Source organism: Agelaius tricolor, unplaced genomic scaffold (assembly GCF_023055355.1).
Source record: "Agelaius tricolor isolate 1412-34295 unplaced genomic scaffold, bAgeTri1.0.p SCAF_1, whole genome shotgun sequence".
NCBI lineage: Eukaryota > Metazoa > Chordata > Aves > Passeriformes > Icteridae > Agelaius > Agelaius tricolor.
The window spans coordinates 97,892,591-97,916,888 of record NW_027269261.1 but is presented as its reverse complement, the minus strand read 5'-3'; the positions used below and the strand labels follow the sequence as shown (position 1 = coordinate 97,916,888).

General features: G+C 39.3%; 1 long non-coding RNA gene across 3 annotated transcripts; it reads left to right on the top strand.

Annotated features, from left to right (window-relative positions):
* Positions 1-1,786: 1,786 nt before the first annotated feature.
* Positions 1,787-24,293, top strand: LOC139598657 (uncharacterized). Of its 3 annotated transcripts, none has more exons than XR_011681973.1 (3): positions 1,791-11,153; positions 12,342-14,928; positions 17,165-24,293. It is a non-coding gene; the product is annotated as an uncharacterized lncRNA (long non-coding RNA). The 3 variants fall into 3 exon arrangements; XR_011681975.1 differs by having other exon boundaries at positions 1,792-11,153; positions 14,819-14,928; XR_011681972.1 differs by lacking the exon at positions 17,165-24,293 and having other exon boundaries at positions 1,787-11,153; positions 12,342-15,866.
* Positions 24,294-24,298: the final 5 nt, after the last annotated feature.

Sequence of the window (24,298 nt, the reverse complement as noted above, 5' to 3'; positions counted from 1 at the left end):
AAACTTTTAGAGATTATTGGCAAAGAAGAAAACATGTTTAGTTAATGATTACTTTCCTTTCAAAGAAGAGTGTAATGTCTAAAGGCTAACTACCTGTGCTATTGAAAATATTCCCCCAAGAGGAGGATCAAAATTGTACCCAGTGTTCTGCACTGAGAAAGAAGTAGGAGATGTGTTTGATGGGCAGAAGTGCACAATGAGTGATGAGCTGCTCACCTTACCCACGCACTGCCTACCCGAACTCCAAACGTAGGCGAATTTACAGGGGACGTGAATCTTTTAAAATGCCACAGAGTTCAAACACCTCAGATCAGTAAAGGGACAAAATAGATCCATCAGACTAATTACTATCAGCAGGCAAGAAAGAAATATCAGATTAATTTCTTTGCCCATTTAGGATTTGACCTTTCAGCTGAAGCTACCAACAAAGGTTTCCATCTAATGGCAATTTTGGTGGCACTTTCTGTGACATGCCCATCCATCTACAGCCTCCTACCACTTGCATCTTCCCAATAACTCAATACCCACTTCATTATTAGGACCTGGATTGCACTGAGGAACACATTTTTATGAGTTAACACCTATGCAGCCCTCACAGAAATCCTGGACTTCTCTAGTTCACTATAATATATTGTCTGCTGTCCTGTACTTTATGGAGCAAAATATTAATGTGCAGTATAACAAATTCCCCACTGAAATAACTTAGTTTAGTGATCATCACTTCACAGCACACTGCAAATGTCCCTATTCCTTTTTGAAGATTTAATCTGCTACTTAATATGCAGAGTCTCTTTTACAGTTCTGGTATGGACAAAGCTATTCTGAATGAAAACAGGTATTTTTTGGGGTTTTTGGTTTGGTTTTTTTTTTTTTTTGTTTTTGCTTTGTGTTCTTGTTTTGTTTGTTTGTGGGGTTTTTGTCTGTTTTTGTTTTTAATAATTTTTTGTATGGTCCCATCAGGCCTAATAGAACAGAAATAAGTTACATATATTACATTATAACAATTATACATTACCTTCAACTCCCGATAAAAGCCCATAAAAACATTTCTCAATAGCACTGTCAGCAAGTTTTCTTTCAATACTTCCTAAAAAACAGCTAATTATACTCTATGGCAGATGCTGGACCTTTTTTTCCCTCAGGCTCATTGTAGGATTGCCTTCATTTTAACTTCATGTTACTTCTTAGGTGGTCAGATACCATTTCCACTTACCAATGAATATTTCAGTATTTTATATTAAGTATTCATTGGAGCAGGAAATCAAATGATGCTGTTTTGCTTCCCTAGCAGGTAGCCTAACTACTGGCCTGGACAGCCCCAGCCTTTTCTGCTTTCTGTCTTTCACTTAATGAATTTTTAAGTAGTGTGTACAAAGTGGATTTATTACAAGACAATAAAACTTAAGGACTGGTAGAAAACTTCACAGTCCCTGATTCTTAAATCAATGTCTCTAAAAGAAGAAAGGGGGGAGGGGAGATATACACTTAATCTCATTAAATGACATCTGAATGTGTATTGGGACTTCTGTGTTCCAAAAGCAAATGTCTGTCTTGTCAATTCTGCCAGTACTGTTATATGATAGAAACTAAGTGATTTGAAGGTACCAGAGTTTAGGCAATCATGAGTAAAATTTAGTTGCAGAGTCAGGTTCAGTGGCTGCAAGCCTAATGGATATTCTGTGAACATTAGTGGGAGCTAAGTGCTACACTGAAGCACTTGGAGGAGCATGCAAGTACATCATCTTCTTGATGTACATCTGGGTATCCAGACTCCACAGGATTTATCTGATTGCTACGGAGACAGCAAATAGTTTTCTGTTTCTTAAACAACCTCAGCATGAAAGTCATCCTTAGAAACTCTGTGGAATTAATTTTCTATATTTCACTCATTCTTTTATGGGTGGTTTCCAACTCTAGATGAAGTGCAAGTGAGTGAGGACTAAGGAAATATACAGAGCTATTGAATGAAAAAGAATTTTCTCTGGGTTTAATTATTTGTAATTTTGATGGCAAAAATAAAGTCAAGTGAAGCATGTTAAGAATTCAAAACCATTTACTGAGAAAGTGCTGTCATAATTCAAATCCAAGCAATCTATGAAACAATGCCAGCATCATCTCACTTTACAATAGCAAGCCATTTTAGCTCAGCATGTCAGAGGTTTTATTACAATCTCCAAGAAGCAATAAACATCTTGAAGCAAATATCATCAAGATTTTGCTCTGAAAAGGGGCAAAATGAAATAAAGCTCTGAGAAGACATGCTCATTGAGGTATCAGTGACATTAAGAAAAGGAAGATAGGAATTGGTTCTCTCACTGCAGCCTCACCTCAGTGGATAAGGGTAAAACAACACAGGCAGGATAGGAAACACTCCAATTTTCCTTACTGCACAACTGAAACATAGGCTGGGAGAGAGAAACTACCCTGAATCAAACCCACCCTGCATATTATAAGGGACTGTATGATAAGAAGACAGGAGGTTGAGTAAACAAGGTTGCATTTACAAACAGAAGAGGAAACACCCATGGATTCACCACACAAATCTACTAACACAGGACTCAGCAGCTGATAGTTATTCCAAAAGCCTACTTGGTTGCCTAACTACCATAAGGATAACAACTATGGAGAGCTAAAACTTCATGGACAGATGATTCTGGAAAAGCCTTCCCATATTTGAAGCAACAGATCTGAAAGAAGTCAGTTCAGCTTTACCTTATTTATTGCCAAGAGGCAAGTCTCTTAAGAAGTGGAAGACAATGAACACCTTATTCTCTACCTCTGCACAAAGCCAGTAACTCAGGAAGCATCTTTGCATCAACAGAAAAGATAGCACTAATGAAAGAGGCAAAAGAGGCAAAAGATTACTAATGAAAGAGGCAGAAGAGCTCCAATAGAGCACACTCACAGAGTAAACAAGTTCAATAAAAAATTGACTTTTTCCTGATTGAACAACAGAGAGAGAAAGAATATGCATCCCAAATGCAGATATATGGCATTTAAAGTCATTTGTCTTTAAGAGGACAAGGGGAAAAAAAGATAACATGGCATACCATTTCTCCCTAGAAATCAAAAAGAACTGGGTCTGGAAAGGAAGTTGGAGGTCTAAGCAAGTGTAAGGAAAGTGAAGAGAGATGGACATCAAGCAAGTTCAGTTCTCAGCTGCTGTATGAAAAGGATTAAATGGTGTCTCTCCAGCTCAGAGCAGCCATGCCTGGAACACCTGATTAGCCTGGCTGGAACAAACAGCACCCAAAAAGAGAAGTGATAAGGAAGAAGTCTTGCAGAAAATAACTTGACACTGCATGCTCTATTCTTTCTTTTCTTGGATGCAGATGCAGATGTGCCCTGTGAGAAACTTGACAAAATATAAAGGGCAACCTCTCCATGCTCAGGTAAAAGAAGTAAAACATTTACTATGTCATGAGTTCCTCTACTTCTGGCAGTCAAGGACTGGATACGTTCTCCTGGATCAATATCAGACTTCTATCGCACATTGTGAGTAGTCCTAAGAATATAGCTCTTCTTTTAGAACACCATACATTTTAATTTTAAAAATGCCATTTGTGGGTTATACCAGCTGTTTTAGGCTGAAAACATGAATGGATTCATAAAGTTAACACTGCAGTTAATCTAGTCCTACAAACTATTTAAAAAATGGTACAGCCATCTTCTAAAATGTTCATCCAAGTAATGTCTTTATTTATTGCTGTTGGTTAAGTTCTATAGCTCCTAAATTATTAAGTCCTACAGTTCTAAATTATTCCTTTGTCTAAATCACAGCATAAAAGCCATTTTAATATTCTCACATAAGTTTTAGGTGACCTTTCTCATTCCCTTTCCTACTCAGATATATGGTCTAATAGAGCATCCAAAAAAGTAAGCAAACAGCCCTCATAGAAAAAAGTATTTAACACAGCTTTTTTTTTATATTTTGGTACAGATAGGAAAAAAATCTATTTTACTTTTCAAAAAATATACTTACCTGAAAGGAATTTTCTTTCTGGCACCTTCCTTATCTGCACTATGCAGGTATCCCTAAAAGTTTACACACATGCAGACAAGCAAAGAATTCTTTTTCTTTTGTATGTCAGTAAACCAAATGTTAAGACAGAAAAAGGAGATGAAGGAATGCTTATGACATAACAGGATGTGCAAACGCTTCACATCTTTCTGCTTTTGTATCTGTGAATAGGAATTACTCCTACAAGTGCTGCAGTTAATGCTAGACTCTAAGTTGATGAGCTTAGGGGACAAAGAGGAAGCATTCCAAGGTTGATAGTTTATAGTGATGGCATTACCTTTCTTCCTCAAGATAACTCCAGTTGTGTGCCAGGGCTTGAATCTTCCCTCTAATTACTTCCTGACCCAGTGAACAAAACACATTGGTCACACATCCAAGTCTTTCATGCTGTGATTTACTCTTCTTTGCAGCACTATGCTGGGCCATTAGACAAATCATCCATAGCACTTTCTAAGACCACGAGTCAATGAGTTGGATTACTGCCAATTCACAAAAGTCCTGCTAAAACTAGCTGTTAAAAGTTACTCAGCAGAGGTCCTGAATTTCTAAATTATCAGGACCAGAATTTAAAGGTTCCACATAATTTGCAATGGCCTTTGGAACCCTTTTGGAAAGCAACAAAAAAAAAGATACACTTTAAATAACCCTTATAAGAAATCTTTGCTACGTATAAGGTATCTCCCGTTTCATGGGCCCCCCTGGCAGCCAGGAGGGCCAACCCTGTCCTGGGGCATCAGGCACAGCATCACCAGCTGGGCAAGGGAGGGGATTGTCCTGCTCTGCTCTGCACTGGGGCAGCCTCACCTCGAGTGCTGGGGGCAGTTCTGGGCACCACGATGTAAGAAAGACATGAAACTGTTAGAGAGTGTCCAAGGAGGGCAACAAAGATGGGGAAGGGCCTTGAGGGGAAGCTGTGTGAGGAGCAGCTGAGGGCACTGGGCCTGTTCAGCCTGGAGGAGACTGAGGGGAGACCTCACTGCAGTTACAGCTTCCTTGTGAGGGGAAGAGGAGGGGCAGGCACTGATCTCTGCTCTGCGGTGACAGTGACAGGATCCAAGGGAATGGCCTGAAGCTGTGTCAGGGGAGGTGTAGGTTGAATATCAAGATGAGTTTCTTCACCCAGGGGGTGGGCACTGAACAGGCTCCCCAGGGCAGTGGTCCCAGACCCAAGACTGACAGAGTTCCAGAAGTGTTTGGACAATGCTCTCTGGCATGGGGTGGGGCTCTTGGGGATGGTCCTGTGCAGGGCCAGAAGTTGGAGTCAATAATCTTTGTGGGTGCCTTCCAACTCAGCATATTCTGTGATTCATGACAAAAGTTACCATTTTTACTTGCAAACAAGACCATCTGCAACTCTAGATATAGCTAATCTTCACTTTTTTTGGCCTGTTTCATTGCCATTGGGGCAGGGAAGCAGACATGCCTGCATAAACTACTAAGGCTATAAAAGGAAATCATGGTTCATTTACTGTGGCTTGATCCTTGCAAGTGCTCAAATAGTCTTTTGAAAAGAGAACTGATGAATTTATTATATACATACCACTTATTGCAATCAAAAAAAAAAAAAAAATCCAGGCCTCCTAAAGTCTCATGTGGCATTCAGTAAAAAGAAGGATTAATTCTCCAAAGTCAATACTATTCTTAACATTCAGAAGTTCTGCTGCAATGATGGAGATACGAAGTGTGGCTATGGACACAAAGAGCCAAACCTGTGATAGAAAAGCAAAGCTAGGCTATTCTTTTTTTTAATCTAAGCAGTAGTTTAGACTGAAATGATATTCTCAATAGAATTTAAATCAGTATTCACGTGAAGTTCTTCAGCACGACTATAGTGCTCTCACACATGGCTTCTAAGGAGCTGTTACAAATAGATTTTTGCAAGGTACCACATTTTTGTATCACTTCTTCTGAATACCTTAAAAACCCAACTGTATCATTAATACCTCAGTGTAAAGCCTAGGATAATCTTTAACAATGAATAATATAAAGATGGGAAGAAAAAAGCATTTAAATAACAAATGTGTCGTTTTGTAATGAGCAAATATATGGGGGCTTCTGCTTAATTTCTACTTGAAAATACAATTCCCCACAGTGTGAGACTGAGCAATATTGGAGCAGAAACCATCTGTCTGTGCTACAGGAATCCCAAGAGATGTAGATCATGATTGAACTCCATTATTGCTGACATTTAACAAAGCCATTAAAAGAGAGTGTTCTCATTCCTACCACTTACAGTCAACTATTGAGTAAATCTAGTTAAGGTGAAGAGCATAAATTTGGAAGGAGATGAGGACAGGAAGGTTGTAGGGGTATTTGGGCTAACATGAAGCATTTGTAATGGCTAAGAGAAACATGAATGCATATATATGTCTGCATGTATGTGTAAATGCTACTATAGGCACACACAAGCATAATGGCACTTGTCATGATCACTTGACAGTGAGCCATGAGTTCCTCACTCATTTCATCAAGGTCAGCAAGGGAAGATTGACTTTGAGTGTGAAGACATTAGCACTTAAGGAGTCTGTGTATCTCAAGTAGATGGCAAAACCTGAGACTGAACAGATGATGAATCAAGCCAAAAGTGAGAACTGACACAGAATGTGAGCAGACAAAAGAAAGGAATTTTCAAGAGCCTTATTGCAATGAAGAAAAAGGTGATACATTAAGAAAAGTAATTTCCAGCTTGTGCCCACTGTCTCTGCTCTTGCCACTGGGCACCACTGGAAAGAGCCTCCCTCTGTCCTCTTTTGCAACCTTCCTTCAGATATTTCTATACATTGATGAGATCCTCCTGAGCCTTCTCTTCTCCCAGCTCTGTCAGTCCTTTCTCATATGAAAAGTGTCACAGTCTCTTACACATTTATGTGGGCCTTCAGCCATGTAGCCACTTCAATCATTAGTGTTTCACTTTTCCTGTACTCTTTTGCAAATTCCGGGACTTTTGTTTCTATCTTTTTGAAAACTGAAGATTTTCAGCCAGTGAAATTGCTATGCTATTTTTCTGTTAGAAGATCAAGGAAAATTATCTTCAATTACAGATGTTCTGATGATTCCTGGTCTTGTGATGTACAACATCCCTTCCCAAACAGATTTGAAATTGGCTAGAGAATACAATTATTCCACACTCTTCATACTTCAAAGCCTTGTCCAAAGCCCAGGGTATACATAGGAGCTCAAGCACATTTGATTTCCTGATTCTATGAGGAGGAGCTGGGCTTTACTTTTGCATCTAGAAACTAGAGCAGAAACAGCTGCTGGGAGTTGCATTTCATTTGCAGCACATTCCTGCACAAACTCTGTGTAGAATAATGCTGGATGACATTTTAAGATCAATGTGAATCTTTGAATCAGAGCAGAGCCTTCAGGAAAAGAAGTGACACTCAGGAGACACAAAAGCCAGGCTTATTTTCTCTTTTCATAGTGATAATTTTGTATTGTCATTATACCTCTTAGGAGAAATGAAGCTGGCCTGTTTTCCTGACCCTTCAGACAATATTTTCTGGAATCAAAACATTAGCTTGCTTCCTCTTCAAATAAAATGGGATTACAAAAAGAAATGAAAGGTTTTTAGAATTATAAAATAGTCTTCTGCTGCTCATGAATTCCTACAGTAACAGGAACTGAGCACATTTCACATCTTTTCAGTATAATGTATTTCACTTGAGAGCAAGAATTTTAGTTATAACATCCCTTGAAACAAAGCAACTAATACTAGTCTTCAGAGTGAATCTTCACAGGACAATGAGGAAAACTTAATGAGAATTTTATTAGTCATCCTGCACAAATACTTCAAATGGCTCAAGGAAGAGAAATTATGAAGAAGGTGCTGTGTATACGCCATGGCTTTGAAAGAAATATTGGATCTTCATTTGCAGTGATAAAATTCCATATAAATAGAAGAAATTATGACAAGTACTGTTTTTCACCCCTCATCACTTTAGCAGCTCAGAACAGAGTTAAATTGCTCTGCAGCATTGAGCAGCACTCGAGACACAGGAATGGTCAGGCTGCTAGCAAAACAGGCTTCATTTTGTCTGGTGCTTAATTTCTGCATTGTTGGTCCTGACCCTTCAGTAAATGATGCTCTGAAATTAGTGCTGGGAGCTGCAACAAAAGGATGTGGCCATTCATCTGTTTCTTCACAAACTAGTAAAATCCTTGATGGTGTAGTCCAGGGAATTAAGTCATTATATCCAAGCATTCCATCACCCAGTCCTCAGTGTGGATTTACACAGACTTGAATTACACACTTTAGACCCCTGCAAAGTGAATAGGGGCAGGAAGTTAGCAGTGGAACACACAGCTGGCTTGCTTTCTAATTAGGATCAAGGCAGGTATCCATAAGTAGTGATAAAGTCAGTCATATACAACATAGCATGTCTTCCTGAAATTTTAGGGTGCCTGTGGGAAACAGTTTCAGAACCTGACACGCTTTAAGACATATAAAAAGATTTTAGCGGCAGCAACCTAGGGCAAAAGAAAAAGTATTTGTGTCAGCATCATAAGGTAATAAATTAATTCAGGCAGGACACAGCAGACATGGTGTCCGTTCTTTCCTCAGACTTCTCCCACTTCCTCAGCAGTTCTTTAAGCCCAGCACCACTGTGTAACTGTGGAAGGGTAAAGGGAGAAGCACTTTTTGTCCATCCTGTTAGCAGTAAGACACCGTGCAGCAAGTTACAATAGAGAAAGGTAAAAAAAACCAAACAGCTAAAGGGCTCCTGGAAGCCTCACAAATTCTTGGAGCTTGACCCCAGAGAAGCTGAGAACAGTTCAAACACCAACTGTCTCACCCCACACATGAAATGGCCAAGCAATGCTTTACTGCCAGCACATGTTTTATCACACAGTCATTGCTCAGTACATTCTATAGACAGCCAGGTAAATATGCTTGCACCAACACCAGCCCCTTGAAGTCTTTCACAGGTGTCAGACCTCTCAGAAATGAACATGTCACTTTTATCATTAATTTCAGAAATAAATGATGCAAATAGACTACTTTTCCAATTTGGACCTGAAGTACATGATCATTTGCATTTGTGACTTAGAGCCCAGATCACTCCCCCATGCTGTGGCTGTGCTGTGCCATACTTGCAGAGCACCAAGGCTACCTCTGCTCCTCATGCTGCTCCCCACTGAGCAGGCTGGGGGTGAGGCAGGAATCTGGGAGGAGACAGGACAGCTGACCCCAACTGACCAAAGGGATATTCCATATGGTATGACATTGGGATTAACACAAAAAACTTGAGCAAAGAGGAGGAGGTAGCAGGAATCAGGACACTCCTGGTTATGGCTTTTGTCTTTCCAAGTAACCATTTCACATGATGGAGCTCTGCTGTCCAGGAAGCCCCGGAACATCTGCCTGCTGATAGGAAGCAGTTAACAAATTCCTTATTTTGCTTTGCTTGGCTGCACAGATTGTTTCACTTATTAAACTGTCTTTACCTCAAGCCACAAGTTTTCCTGGTTTTGCTCTTCTCTCCTCCATCCTGCTGTGGGGGAGAGGGGAGAGGGGGAAGAACTTGGGCAGGCAGCTGGGTGGGTGCTCAGCTGCTGGCCCTGCTCAGCCCACTGAGGCCAGAAAGATGGCATTTTATCAGTGGCCATGGGCACTGCCAAAACAGGAGAGTGCACACCTCTCCTTCAATTGCTACTGGCTTTGATACAGTTGAGTAACTTCAGAGAGCAGAGGCTGAAACGCTGGCTGAGACTGCCACCAGCCTGAAAGACAGAGCACACAGCTGGGGTGGCTGAGGACAAGGCTACAGTGAAAGTAAGAGCAAAAGGAAAGCCAAACCCAAATCTTCCAGGTAAGGTCTTCACCTACAGTCATACCCAATCGATATCAGCATGCATCTTCCTCCAATTACTATTACTCATGTCTAAGAAGTAGATGAATCTGTCTAGGCTGTAAACTAATTAAATATCAAACAGCTACATTGGATTAGCATTGTGTCCAAACCAATAAAACTAGAGGACATGAAGGGAAGGGAAAGAAAAATCAAAAACTTGAGCCCTTCATCGTGATATAGGGACTACTTTAGAGCACCATACCATGAAGACCAGACAAGTCAAGGTTTTGGGTTTTTTTTAATACCTATTAAAAAATTCTGAAGTGCTCAACATAGTGGTACTCCAGTATCTAGATCTCCATTGTGGAAACAAGTACAATACAATACAGATTTGTCATCAATGTCTTAGAGTAAAAAAATAGTGGACTACCTCTTCTAAGCTGGAGAAAAGAAAAATATTTTCCTATAGTTTTTTCATATAAATTAGAAAAGTTAGTTGAAAAAACAACAGTAAGAGCCAAATCTTGTACACAAGTGGCTGTGGAATGATGCTAATGCATCTTTAGTTAGGCAACAAAGGAAGAACACAGATTTTAAGAACATAGCTTTCAAGACAAATTTGCTGGCTAGGATAGCTAGGAGACAAGGACAGGGTGGGGTGGAGGGAGATTTTTCCAATTACTACAGAATGATAGTAAAAACACAGGTAGAAAAAAAATATAATCCTTTAGCAGACAAAGGACAAGAATTCATGAGCTGTTCAGCGGCCTGAAACTTGAAAAAAATCAGTACATGAAATAAAAATAGGTTCAAATTACCAAGGTAGAAGACTCAAATGAGAAAGTCTAGGATAAAGTGGGAGACATGTTTTTTCTTTATAATAACCACAAAAAAAATTCAGTACATGAGAGTCACAAGAGGAAGGACAAAGAAAGAGAAAGGCAAGAATTCTGTGTGGAAAAGGAGGAAAAAGGCAAAACCCAACTGAATCAGTGGATATTGACATGTTTTAGAAAGTATCAGACATTACTATCATCATCTCTGAGTTTTCAAAATTCTGGCCTAGAAAAGTGTTTGGTGTGACCCACACTACAACTCTCACTGTGTTCTTTACCTTTCTTCTGCATTAGAACTGATGAAATTCAGGGTCCTGAAGAGAAGAAATTCCAGAAAAGATGGAAAGTGTCATTATCTGCCTTTCACAGGGGTACAACAAGGAGTCAAACCCCCCCACAAAATACCTTGAAGTCAATTCCAAAGAAAAGACTGGAACATATTATCAAGCCTATATTCAAGCAATGCACAGACAGTGAAGATGAATATTTAACCTGTCAAGAGTAAGTCATTGAATCAGTGGCATTTTCTTCCACAGTATTTTTCTGTACTTTTCTTGTACACTTGGTTCTATGGATAACACTATCATGGTATCTTAACTGAATAGCCCTTACTATCAGTGTTCTAATGTAAAAACAGGAACACGATTGCTGATTTACAGGGGGATGGGGAGGGAGGGGGATGGTACACCTCTTAAGTGCTGCACATTCTCACATTTTGACTTGCTCTACATTATTTGCTTAACTTTCAGAAATTCTGTCACAAAACAGCCTGTTTCCATGAGTGATTTTTTTGTCACTGAAATTGATTTACAGTTTTTCAAAGATTTATTTTTGCCCCAATTTATCTTGGCAGTCACCAGCACTGGATATTCAGCCTGGCTTTTCCTTCTTAAAGAGAAATCAGCAGAAGTCACAGTTGCAATATTTTCTTCATTTGCTCCTTGACAATATTTGAAGAAAAGATAAATTTCTTTTTGAATAAACCAGTAAAATGAGGCATTAATGTCAAATGGGCCACTTCTTTCTATAGTGTGAATTCAACCTCTGAAACACAGACAACCTATACAGCTAGAAAAGCTTTAAATCCCCATGAAAATACCCCTGTGCTATAAATTATAGCCCAACACTCCTGTCTCCAATCTCCTTTTGTCCTGGTTTGACACTGGCCCAGCGCTAGGGACCCAGGAGAGTCGCTCACTCACCCTCCCCTGACACAGCTGGGCAACAGAGGGAAAGGAAAAGAAAAAAGTTAACAAAGGCTTATCTCACTTCATGAGTGAGATAAGAACCCTGGGAAATATTTCAAGAACAAAACAGGTTCAGCTTAAGTTGCCAAGTGAAATTTATTACTAACAGAATCAGAGGAAAATGAGAAGTAAAATAAGTTCTTATAACACCTTCTTCCCCTCAGCCCCTTCCTCCTTCCCACCAACATTGCAGAAAGACAGGGCATGGGGTTTTGGTCAGTTCATCACTGAAATTTTCTTCTGCTGCTCTGGGAGAGGAGTTCTTCCCCTGTGAGGCCATGGTGTCTCTCTCATGGGAGGCAGTTCTCCAGGAACTCCTCCAGTGTGGGTCCAACTTCACGAGCAGCAGCCAAACCTCACCTGCTGTAAAAGTGTAAAAGTCACCCTCCCATCGGCACACAGTCCTCCCAAACCTGCTGTGGCCTGGATCTCTCTTCCACAGGGTGCAGTCCTCCAAGGACAGGCTGCTCCAGCCTGGAACAAGGGCCCTCTCTCTCCACTGGGTCTCCCACTGGACCACAGCCTCCTCCAGGCATCCACCTGCTCCAGCATGGGCACCTTCCTCACGGGCTGCAGGTGGATCTCTGCATCCCCCTTGGATCCCCATGGGCTGCAGGGGCACAGCTGCCTCAGCAAGGCCTCACCACGGCCTGCAGAGGAATCGCGGCTCTGGAGCCTGGAGCACCTCCTGCCCCTCCTTCTCCACTGACCTTGGTGTTGTCATGTTGTTTGCCTCACATGTTCTCACCTCCTCCTCCTCTTCTCTGACTAGAAGCAAAACCTATGACTTTTGTTTTGATTTTCTTCTTAAATATCTCATCACAGAGCCATTACCAACCTCTCTCGTTGGCCCAGCTTTGGCCAGCAGCATGTCCATCTTCAGAGCCATCAGGGATTTGCTCTGCCTGACATGGTGGGAGGCTTCCAGCAGCTTCCCACAGGAGCCAACTTCGTGGCCTCCCTGCTACCAAAACCTAGGTCATGCCAAACCAATACACCTTTATACTCTCACCTGTAAGGAGTAACAGAGAGACTACCAGAAAATCTTGAACAGCAGGATAGAAGCATTGTTCACAATGAAGAGACCTTCACAAGATAGATGTTAGTTAGAGATACAGGCTCTAATGTGTGTTGAGTAGCATGTTTGCAAGCCTGTCTTTAACAGCATAAGCATTTGGAAGCATAACACAGGATTTTGCAGTGCCTTGAGACCCCCACCTTCGTTCTAAAAAAAGCATAAGAACAGGTTAGATATAGGTCATCCATGACTTTCCTAAACAACATGTTCCAAAAGTTCACAGTTCTTGCTATTAGAAAAGTTATTCTAGAAGTTCATCCAGCCTGTGCCTCCAAGTCATGTCTTGACACCTAATCACTCCTGTTACCCTCACAAGATTTTCATCTGATTTGCTCTCAAGCTTCTTAAAGGCCGTACCCAGAGCAGCAGGATGTATTCCTCCTGGTCAAGTCTTAACATTTTTAAGTGGAAAAATGATTTCACAGTTCTTGAAGGTCAGCTACCCATTTATGTGTTCCTATAAATTTGCTAAGGGCTGAAAAAAACTATAGCCTCAAACTGTACTTGTTCATCTTGTAAAGCACAGTAATTTTTCAGAGAAATTTCTAAGCTAGACCCAGGAGCCATTTGTTCTTTATTTTGGCCCTGTCTGGTCACATCAACCATTCTTGTAATTTCTCAGAACTCCTAAAAATTCCTTATTTTATTCTACAGCACTTGTACTCCTCCTCAAACTTAAAATATTTGCAGGCTTATTAAATCTATTCTACATTTCATCATCCTGGTCCAATCATAATGTTACTATAGTATAACACTGAATACAAGGAAGACAAAAATACCCAACCTAACACATTTTTCTGGGTTTATTAATGATCAGTTAACACCTTTTGAGTGCAGTTCTCCCATCACTTCCACATTTAGGCTCCAGGAGGTTTCCCAAGATTCCTTATCAAAACACTATCAGGACTGTCAAAATGCCTTTCCCTGTCTACAGTGCCCATACCTTTCTCAGGGTAGGAAACTGATTTCAGTAAATCTATGGCAACTACTACTTATATGCTGGGAAGTTTACAGGTCCCTTCCAACTATTCAACCATTTTTTTCTTGGAAGCTGATGGGGCTGGCTTTTTTTGAATACTACTTTCAGCTCTACAAGTGAAAGAAACATTCAACTTGCTTTTTTTTAGTGTTCTGACACATCATCACTGACATACCCAAAAGAGCTGAAAGAGTCTGATATCTCATCAGCCTTTTTTTGGGCAGGATGGGAGGTGGGACAGGTTTTGGGCAGGAAGCAGCAGAGTAATCTGGTCGATTTTAGGACAAAGTTCACCAGGCTTAACCCAAGTGGTAGTATCCTACGATGTACCTTCTTAGTATGTCCCATCTTTATACAAAGCTAAATTTTACCTTTTCATCACTAGGTTAAATCTTTCAGGCATCAGCTCACAGGAGTCTGCTAACTGACCCTTTCAGTGAAGACTGGCTCAACAAAAATTTAGTAAATCCTCTGATGGCCGTAGGCAATTCATGTTGAGATTCCTGAGTCACCAGAGATTCCAGAGGAGTCCTTCCCTGTTTTCTGATGTTCACAGGATTCTTTTTTACTGTAAATAAAGCCCTTCTCTTTTAGTTTTGTCTCAACGATGAGATGAGTCTGAGCTCCCCCTTTAGCATTGAGCCTGACTTACTCCATAAGGAGTACTGAGCCCACCTGCTCAAGCAGTGCAAACACACTTGCATTCCAAGGAACTGGCAGGCAGTGACAAGTCAGTCAGCTCTTCTATCTCATCAGTTCCTTGTGGACCCTCAAGGATCAAATGTGCACTGCAGTGCTTCAGCACAACTCAAAAACCCCTTTGTGGTGACCTGTCAAAAAAACCTGGCTTCTCTCTCTGCAGGTGACAGCTGTTCCCTAGTCCATGCAAGTCTGTTGTTCTCTGGATACCTGAACAACATGGAAGGGGTCTGGGCATAGCCAAGGCATTGCAGAGATCTGCTGCATCTTCAGGTGACAAATGTCATGTTATCAACTCGCCATTTAGACCATTTTTATTTCAACTCACAGTTGAAATAACTGTGAGTTATTGTTATACTTATATATTGTTAAATAGCAATATATATAGCAATATATAGCAATAATATTGTTATACTTATATATTGTTAAATGGCAAAACATTCCAAAAAGATTTTTAAAAAAGCCCAAAAGGACACCATATATTAGCAGTACATAAGTACAAATTATGTAAAATGACAAAATGATGACAGGCAGAGGTAGAGAAAGAGAAGGGGCAAGAAAAGAAGCCCTTGGCAACCAGACTTCCCTAGGACATAGATATCCCTTAGCTAGACAAGTGACCTCCAGCATGGCTAAGACAGCATCACATCCACCTTAATATCCAAGTCTGCGGTTCTGACACAGACACTCCTCTTTTTCTGGTAGAGCACCTTAGTTCTTACAGTTGTCTTTCTGGAGTCTTACACAGATGGAAAATCTTTCTTCAAGAGCCTTACAATGTGATCACTTGCTGGCTGTCCTGAGGTCAGTCACTATCCTTCCCCAGTTCATCACACCACTCCACTCATGCTTAGTTCTCCCTCCTTTCTGCTCCCTAGCTACTGTTTATTTTTGCTATTACAGTAGCAAAATGAGTGGGCTCTCAAACAGATTAAGCAAGCACTACATGCTGCAGGAATATGCAGAGACAGTCCCTTTTGGCAGCAAGCTACTAAAGCAGTTCAGCATGACTCCATTTCATACTCATCCTATTGTTTCCTTACCTAAGGGACAATGTATGATTATTCTTAATACAAATAGGCACCGTTTCACTTCTGCATGTATACTTTTGTATTTCACTAGTTAAAAAATTGAGAGTGAGAACTCTGTTGTTTATAACTGCCACTTCTGAGAATTCTGTATAAATAAAATATAACAGACACTAAACTTTATATGCTACACCAAACTACACATTTTATTAATGTTACGGAAGTGTCCACATTATGAAAATTACGCTTCACATTCCTATCTCTGGGGCAAGATGAGACATAATGGAAGTTATTTTAGTACTTTGGCACAACCATTCCCACCCTAGGAACTTTTTAAAATTAAACTTCATTGCTGTGGAAGAGCATTTTTCATAACTAAGAACTAACCACATGAACACATAATATGCAAACAATATGACTCATTATTTGCTCTTGGAAGATAATAACTCTACAGCAAAGAACCAGAAGTGCTTTAAGGATAGTTAAAAACTGGCTATGGCTTGCTGGAGCTGAGCAACTTCAGAGAAAATCTGACAAACTCTCGAATGGAGCACATTAGAGAGTTTTATTTTTTCCTTCATATTGATGACTGCCACTGTACATGCCTACAGAGCAGGATCCTCTTCAGCACAGCAGGATGAGAGCAGCTAGCTGAATGCATTTCAGTATGGAGAACAGCTCTCATCCATGCAATTTAACACTCAAGGCCAACATGTAAAGTTTTATAACTGCAATGTTATAAAACTCACATAGGAGCACTACAGATTTAGGAGTACTGGCATATTTCAAAAAATAATGATGCTGTATGAGCTGGGATGAAATGCAAGGGAAATTAAAAAAGTACATCTGTCAACTAGCAGCATAATCTTTGCAGTTAAAGAGCTCAGGATCTGCAAAAGACTCATCAGGAATGGTTTTGGAAAGAGTCCAAACAATACACAGAGCACAACAATAGGGCACAAGGTACAGCCAGAACATATAGTTTATTTTATCCATGAGAAGATCATGACTTAGGAGAATTCAACTACACAACCAGATTATTTAAGTGCGGCTCCAACACTACTTAAGGATAAATTTTGCAATGCTATTACATAAAATGAGTAGATTTCTCAAGGCACTTAAAGATCATTTGCCCACTGGATTGGATTAGAGTCCTGAAAAAGCATTTTAAAATATAGGCTGAAAAACATATGGAAAATGTTATATGGAAAAGCTTAAAAAAATTGTTATTGGAGAACAGTGAGTTAAGTCCTATATTTAATTTAAATGGAATAGGTAAATCTAAATAAAACTTGTCAAAAACACATGGAATAAGATTAAATGTAACACTACCAGGAGTAATACACTACATTTTTTTATGAGATGAGCTCTTCAATTTGAAACATCCCCATCGTATGAGACAGCTCAGAGTTGCTGCTACAAATATTTTTTCAGGCACTGGCCTAAAACAGGACACTAACATGAAAACATTTCTATTTCAGTACATTCCTTAAGACAGAAATTCACATGAAGAGCAGCCCTTCTCCACATTATTCATCCAGTCCAATGATAGATTTACCATATCTGAATGACGTACTTATCACTGTGTCTTTGGCATGGGACCTGGGAGCCTTACTGGGAACTGTGAACACACATCCAGCAAGCCTGTCAAAACAGGGCCTGTTCACACATTGCTAAGAGGATGAGACAGAACCATCCTCACATGATTTCTACTGTGGCACTGGAAATCTGTGGAAGCAGTTGAAAGGCATTAAAACAGCTTCTTGCTCCACCGTAGGAGGATGCCAGCTTGTCAGGATGCTGATATTGAGCTTTTCCTGAAACAAAAAATAGACATGCTTCATCTCCAGAAGACAGGACTCCTGTTGGTAGGATGTGGATTTCTACTGTTACCACTTGGAAGTGGCACCATTTGTCTGCTCAGCAAGCCTTGCACATCAGTGCTGGCTCAACACGCCTCACGTAGTACTGGTCCCACAGCATGAAAAACATTTTGTTCAGCAGGACAACATAGCTGGATGAGCAATAAATGTACTTTTAGGTTGAACTACGCTACAATACAGCTTTTTTTAAAGCCTGGAGGACTAATCTAGCTACTCTTGGAATGCCTCCAAGACCAGAAAAATTTTAATTTGCTGCCAGCCAGGTGCACCACTCTCTGGTCAGACCACCACCACCCTTGCCTTGTGGACACACCACAGAGCAATTGGTTATAGAACCCGCTGCTTCTACTTTCCTTTTTGATGTCAAGAGATGTTTAGAAATCTGCAATACATCCAGTTGAACAGCAAGGACAAAGCTCTCCCTCAGAGCACAGTGATGAGGATTCTTTTCCAGGTGTGAAAACAAGTTTGCTTCACCCAAATTGAGGACAGTGTAATGATGCAGCAGTACTGGGTAGATATTGCAGCCAGCCTGCATGAAGTAGAGTGTATTATCTGTACTTAAAACAGGTCAGATACTAGGATATCTGCAGAGAAGGACATCTCTGAATATACAAGGGATCTTAACTAGAGATTATGTAGAAAGTTTGGTAACCCAAACCATGAACTAAGTTTTAAAAATACCTGGAATAAATTTGTTCAAATTAAATGGCTCAGGTTTCAGATAGGACTTGCTCAGACTAAATTCTGCCCACATGTTTTAATCTACCTTTGCTATGAATGTGAAAGAACTACAGTGGAAGGTCTAATCATCCAGGATCAACACCCACTCAGCTTCTACCAAATGTTGCTCTTTGCCACATTCCAAAAGAGGTGATACAGCTCTTGAGATCTAGAATATTACTCTATGATTCCATGAAGAAAATCACAGAATGGTTTGGATTAGAAGGGAACTGAAAGGTCATCTAGTCTAACCTCCTTTGCAATAAGCAGGGACAACTTCAACTAGATCACCTGTCCAGTGATGGACTAGAGAAATCTGATTCTCTGTCAGCAATGAAAACCTTCTTGTAGACCAAAACTTAGAAACCCACAGATCAGGTTGAGGTCCTGCACACCTGTAACCAGCAAGCTCCTTTCTCAGCACTCAGCTTTGCTTTACACCACCCTGCAGCATACAGACTCCCCACAATGCAAATCAGCCTGGAGTGAAGCAGCACTGAGCTGTTAGATAGCAGAGTGTCTGAAGCGTGGATCTCTGTGGTGCAAGCTTTGAATGCTGTGGATCTAGCACATGTAAGAGTCTTTTCTCTCAACCTTTGTCTTTTCTATGAACAATTGCTTCCTAGAGCTGTAAGTTCCTTCCAGAATACTGTCAGGGACCATTTGGATAAGCTCTGAAGCAGAAAAGCACAGGACTAAGAACCAGAAATTACAAAGTCTCCACAAAAAACCCACATTCTCTATTATTAAGTCCCTTAACTCTTTGCTCAAAGATAGCTTAGGAAAGATTACAATTGATCTATAATCAATTCTAACATTACCCTTCTGCTGCCTCTCAGAACCAGGGACAAGACCAGGTAAGTCTCAAACCTGTTCTACAGTGATTGAATTAGTCAAATATTAACTTTTCAGGAATGTAGTTTCAAATACCTAAAACTGATAGCATTTTAAACTCCATTCATTTAAAGTATGAAAAAAGTATGAAAAAAAAAGTATGAAAAAAAAACAAAGAATGTTTTTAATATATTTAATTACTTCATTAACAGAAAGGAGAACAGTTGGGTTTATATTTTCCCTAAGTTCTTCAAGCACAAAGCAGCATGTTCCAAATCCCCTGGGATCTGAAACCCTTGATGTTTTCAGTAGGAGCTCCACTCAACGTTTTTGAAAATCACACCAGATATTCTGATATCAGCCTCTCCACAACTAAAAAAGCATTATCTTTCTAGACAAGGAAATTAATAAAAATATCATTACTTTGATACAAATTTTTGAAAAAGTAAAGTAGCTGCTGGGAAAATGAGGAATCCTCTAGAGTTCATATTTTCCAGTTATGATTTCTTTTTTCTCTGTGTACTAGAAAGATACGTCCATTGTTAAGAAATTAACTTCTAAGTTTAAAAAAAGCTGTTCTAGATTCGGGACTTCACACCTCAAGATAGAACAAAACACTTTTCTTTTTTCAATAAACAGAAGTGTTCTTCATTAGCCCATTCCAAAAGAACATTCCATGCAAATCAGATATACTTGTCAACAGCATCTTACCATTTTTATTTGGAAAGATTGTAAAGGTACCATACAATAAGGATGCAGATTTGCACTTTTCAATTTAAAAGTTTAAAGAAGACTAAGTAAAACAGAGAATTCCAAAACATGTAGATGTGATGCTTAGGGACATGGTTTACTGGTGGACTTGGCAGCGTTAGATTTACTGTTGGACCTGATGTGGTATCTTTAACTTATATACTAAGCGTATATAATAAAAAGTGTATATAAAATAAATATGTTTATGTCCCAGGACACTCCTTCAAAAACCTAAGTGATAAGTCCCTAGGCTGTAAGTTTGGGAAGAGGTTTATATGTGTGAGAAATATCATAGTCATTTACACCATTTACACCTTGCTGTCCTGACTCTGAAGTACTCTTGGCTGAAGAAATACTTTCCACAAGTGGTAATGTCATGATTTATGCTTAGGCATTGTAGCAGAAGCAGACGTATTAATCTATATTTTACTTCCTTGCAGGAAGTTCCACACATTCTAGTGAAAAGCATCATATCCAGACTGGAATTTCAGTAAGAATTACACACTTGTTCAGCTTCACATTTACTTTGAATGTCTCACAATCTCCATTTTAATGCAAGACTTGGATTCTCATGATAAGGATTTTGAAATTGTCCTGCAAAAATGCTCAAAAAAAAATTAAGCTGTTTTATTTTATAGGCAACCTGCACTATTTTCTTTATGAAAAACCACAGATGTTTATAACATACAAAATAAGGACTCAACATCAACACAGAAGGATCACGAAACTTACATCTGTGGCTTATCACTATTACCGGTCCACTACAAACCCAAATTCTTCTGTCTGACCTCCTAAATACACCACATTTCTAGAGGTAAATCTGGAAGACAGCTGTAAATACAGCTTGTTAAATGTGCTTAAACTGTCTGTTTATTTAAAAGAAATAACCTTCTTTATAGCTATAAATTTGACTGAACTGCTATCACTCATGCAACTTCTCTGAATAGAAGGAAGTTAAAAATAACCCAGCTTCCAGATAATTCTTGTAACAACCACATCAGTAAAGCTGAAGAATTTCTGATCCATTTAATTATCCAGAATTGGCAAGTGTCTTAATTTAGAAGCAGAATTTGATTTAGAGTATTAATAGAAAATTGTATCTTGCCACAATCAAAACAAGGCTTTTATTTCTTTTGGGAAGTACATTCAAAATACACATTTGCAGGAGAAGAGATAGTAATTCTCAATTTCATTTCTTTGCTTTATCTGCAAGAAAAGTGACCTTGCAGAAGGTTAAAAGAGAACAGATCTACACAAATGGAAGAAGTACTTTCAATATGAACTATAATCTTTAACCTGAGATCCTGAAAAATGTTACACCTTGAGTATTTCAAATTATTTTGATAATTTTAGAAAGGGATACATATTTTTTCCTTTGCTTTATCTCTGAAGCAAGGCTTTATTTTCCTGCCTGTGCCCAGAACTGTGTCAGTGCAGTCACAAGGGTTGAATAAATGTCTGCTTAGTTGTTGAAAAAAAGTTACCTTGTACACCTCACCAGTTACCTTAAACACTTCAACCTTAAACACTTCAACAAACACTTCATACCTCTGCTATGCATAACAGCACTTAGCATTATTTTAGGACAAACCACATAATAGTTTCTACAGGGGGGTAATGCTTTTCAAAACTCTGTTGTAGGCCAACTCAAACTTGTGTTGACAAAGTCAAATAACAGCTGAAAATCCAAGAAATACAGTTTCTAAGCAGTAGAAGACATTTCAAAACTGCATGGTTATGTCTACACTGATTATTCAGAAGGAAATCATAAGCATTGAAAAGGTTCATTAGCTTTCAGCTTAAATAGTCAAATTTTCTGAGCATGCAATTACCATCCTTTGCAGCATGGCTCTTGTACAGGTACACTCTACCCAGAAGTACATTAAAATGCTCAGTGCAAAAATCTCAAGCCTACCCTGCAATCATTTTCCTGAAATTAAAGCAGAAAATACAAAAAGTTAGCAGGTATTTCTTTTCATCTTTACCAGGAAAGGCTTTTCACTTGTTTCTGACAATCAGCAGGAAGTCTGCAGCACACTCAGCTTCAGATATGAAACAAGCAAACTATTACAGGCTTTACCATACTTATGACCTGGAACTCTCAATAAACTACCAATCACTGTAGTCCAAATAACAAAATGAGAAACTATTTGGCACGGTGTTGAATTCTATCCAACATATTCTGTGTAATCTTGCTTTATTTGACATGTCAGCAAGATTTAAGGCTCTCTAGTTTCTAAATGGTCATGAACCTCCAACATGGTAGAATCTAACTAGAGAAGTGCAACAACAAAAGTAACTTAAGGCAGGTCTGACAATAGCACTACAGAAGTTTTGAAAGCTCACATTTCAGAGATGGATTTGAAATATCACTCATTTAAAGAAAGTAGTGAAAATTTCTGATGTCTTTTAGTGACTTCAGTCCAGAAAACAGACCTCTGAAGACTCAGCTGAAGATATTAAATGTTTGCTTGCAAGGTAGAACACTATTGTAACATGACTGCAAAGTTCAAATTTGCTCCCAAAACTGCAGAAAACTGGATTATCATTTCATATTTAACAGCTAAATTAGTAGATGTGCTGCTATAGCAGCACTTTGTGGATGAAAAGTAATGACTTGTTCTAACTGCAAGTATTTAAGACCGCACAAGAGACAACTAGAATGAAAACACACTGGAAGTTCTGTTTCTTGGAAGTATTGATCAAAGCCAAGTATTTTAGATCACAGCTGTCTTAAACTTCACTGCTAGGTTTCTTGACTCGGTGATAATGGATGTAGAAACACAGCCATAGTTCACACAGTAAACTTCAAAAACACCTCTAGTTCATTTTAAAGGCACAGTACAGCTAAAAAGTCAAGTTTCCATCACATGAAGTATTTAGAGATGAATTCTTGAGTGTATATTCATTACAATTACATTAGTGCATGGAAAATCTTTTAAAACCTTGTCAGTCAAATGGTTCATTGAACTCCTGAAAAATTTTAGTGAGGATGTGGCAGGTGACGAATAATTCTGATTACGAATGCTGGCAGTTATTTACTGCTTCTATGACTGAGGGTGACAGCAGATGTCTAAAGTAACTTTTGAACTCTCCTAGAGAAGCCTGCTTCTTGATAGCTGCAATTAACAATGGGCTGCTTATAAATCTGATTAATATTTGGATAAAAAATCTGGTACTTACTGAGTCCTCCAATTAAAAAGACAAAGTCACCATTTCAAAGGCAGATCGCTGCATTATTGCATATAGATTATTTAGACAGGAAACAGAACTGGACTGGGAGAAATTCCTGGAAATTAAGGAAATACTAGAAACATAAGAGACCTATAACAAAATGTACCTAGGCACTGGCCAGGCACCTTGGCCAGTGATCCCCTAGGCCTGCACATAGCATGAAGCAGCTGCATGGCACAAAACCAACACCTTCCCAACAATCTTCCACAAATGAGCAGTGATCTCCCCAGGGCAAAGTTAGGGCAGAATGGATATAACTCTGCAAAGTTGTGTTTCAAACAAACCTGTAAGAAGGAAGTGACAATTTTTGGTTAAAATTGAAGACAACAAATTAATAAAACCCAGAAAGAAAGGAGGACATCTCAGCAGTTAACTTTATTTAAATTATCTCATGTAAGCTTTCCACTAGGGCATCTACAAATAAGTATACTCCAAGTTCTTGCTATGCTCTGGATGTAGCTTCCAGACAGTCAACATCACATTCTAACTTCTGTTTGAATTACTTGAACTCCTTACAACTTATTCCTTGCAAGCTTCTCCAGTTGTCATGTTTAAATAATATTCAGCTAATTCTAGTCAGACAGTTCAGACTGCCTAGTCAAATTTCAGTACCTACTCAGTGTTTGAATACATTTTTGTCCTTTCAAATGTCACATTGATAGCAAACAGATTGATTGATATTAGTTGAGCAGACCTGACTGTGTATTTTCATCTTATGAGCCACCTCCAGTGCCAGGAGATGGACTCCAGATCCATATGGGTCCCTTCCAACTCAGCTTATTCTGTGTGTGATTCTTCCACACTGCCACATCAACATTTCTATTACTGGAGCAGTTGGCACACAAGGCTTGTTAAAAGATAGCAGGTGTTTTTGTTCCTATAGTTCAAACATCAGTTCCCTGTGTTCCTGCACGACCTACACAACTCACCCAAGACCTTCTCCAATAGTCAAACTAAATTAGAATTCAGAAGTTCCTGAGAGCCTGCTGTTCTGAAATACTGCAGAAATAGGCAGATTGCTCTTGAGATAACTTTAGTGTTTGCAAACATGAAAGCAGGACATAATATTAATAACTACCCTACATTCTAATAGCTATTTAACAATTAGTCTTATAAAAAAGACTACCTAATAACTTTTCCATGTGCTTGCATAGACTGTAATGTCCCTTAGGTAGCATTAGAAGCTTAAAA